This window comes from Myotis brandtii, unplaced genomic scaffold (genome assembly GCF_000412655.1).
Source record: "Myotis brandtii unplaced genomic scaffold, ASM41265v1 scaffold521, whole genome shotgun sequence".
In the NCBI taxonomy this organism is placed as follows: domain Eukaryota; kingdom Metazoa; phylum Chordata; class Mammalia; order Chiroptera; family Vespertilionidae; genus Myotis; species Myotis brandtii.
The window spans coordinates 2,832,340-2,833,528 of record NW_005369870.1 but is presented as its reverse complement, the minus strand read 5'-3'; the positions used below and the strand labels follow the sequence as shown (position 1 = coordinate 2,833,528).

General features: G+C 45.4%; 1 pseudogene; it reads left to right on the top strand.

Annotated features, from left to right (window-relative positions):
* Positions 1 to 239: 239 nt before the first annotated feature.
* On the top strand, positions 240 to 1,183 carry LOC102242298 (annotated as a pseudogene).
* Positions 1,184 to 1,189: the final 6 nt, after the last annotated feature.

Genomic DNA, 1,189 nt, shown 5'->3' with positions numbered 1-1,189 from the left:
CTTTTGGATGTCATATGTGAAAATTAACACCCTGCTCATTTTAAAATGCTTTTAACCAAGAGTTACTTATAATTAAATTAGCAGGTTATTTTTGTTATTAATTTACTGTTATTTTTTTACAAATTTTAGCGAATAGGCCATATGTTGGAAAAAACACTAGTAATTTTGCTGACATAAATAAATATTACATATCTACAATTATTGTGTGCATATTTAAATCCAAGTCACCATTCGAAGCAATGTTGGGTGAATTATTAGCACATGATCACACCACACTGTGAGAGCTAATTGGTTCTGTTGTCTGTGGCGAGACTTTCTGCGGCAGTTTTAACGGGTGTCAGTCATGTGCATTTGTTTCCTTGCGGTGATGTGAATGCACGTATTTACTAGACATATTCAATATAAATTTACAATTACTGCTCGTTGTCTCCTCATTAGGGAGGCAGCGTCCCACCGAGACCCAGCTATTATTCTCTTGTCTGTCTTTCCTTAATCCTTTCACCCCCCCACTCGGGATCACCCTTGGTCGTGCTGGTGCGGCACAAATGGCGCCTGACCAGGGACTGAGTCCGAACAGGCCTGAGTTCGGGGGAATTTAAAAAAGGTGGTCAGGTGAAAGGAGGCTCCAAGGCGCGCACAGAAGGGGTGGGAGCTGCCCTGTCTGGGAACCTCACATTCATGGTGGGAGGAGTCGAAGAGGAATTTGCTGCTGCCAAGGAGTTGCTGGGCTGTGTGGGCTCCAATGTGGTATACTGTGGTGCTGCTGGGACCGGACAGGCTGCAAAGATCTGCAACAACATGCTGTTAGCTATTAGTATGATTGGAACCGCTGAAGCTATGAATCTTGGGATCAGGTTAGGGCTTGACCCAAAACTATTGGCTAAAATCCTAAATATGAGCTCAGGACGGTGTTGGTCAAGTGACACTTACAATCCTGTACCTAGGATGATGGATGGAGTTCCCTCGGCTAATAACTATTAGGGTGTATTTGGAACAACACTCATGGCTAAGGATCTGGGATTAGCACAGGACTCCGCCACCAACACAAAGAGCCCAATCCTCCTGGGCAGCCAGGCCCATCAGATCTACAGGATGATGTGTGCAAAGGGCTACTCGAAGAAGGATTTCTCGTCCGTGTTCCAGTTCCTGCGAGAGGAGGAGACCTTCTGAGTTGGCACTTTGGCCCTGG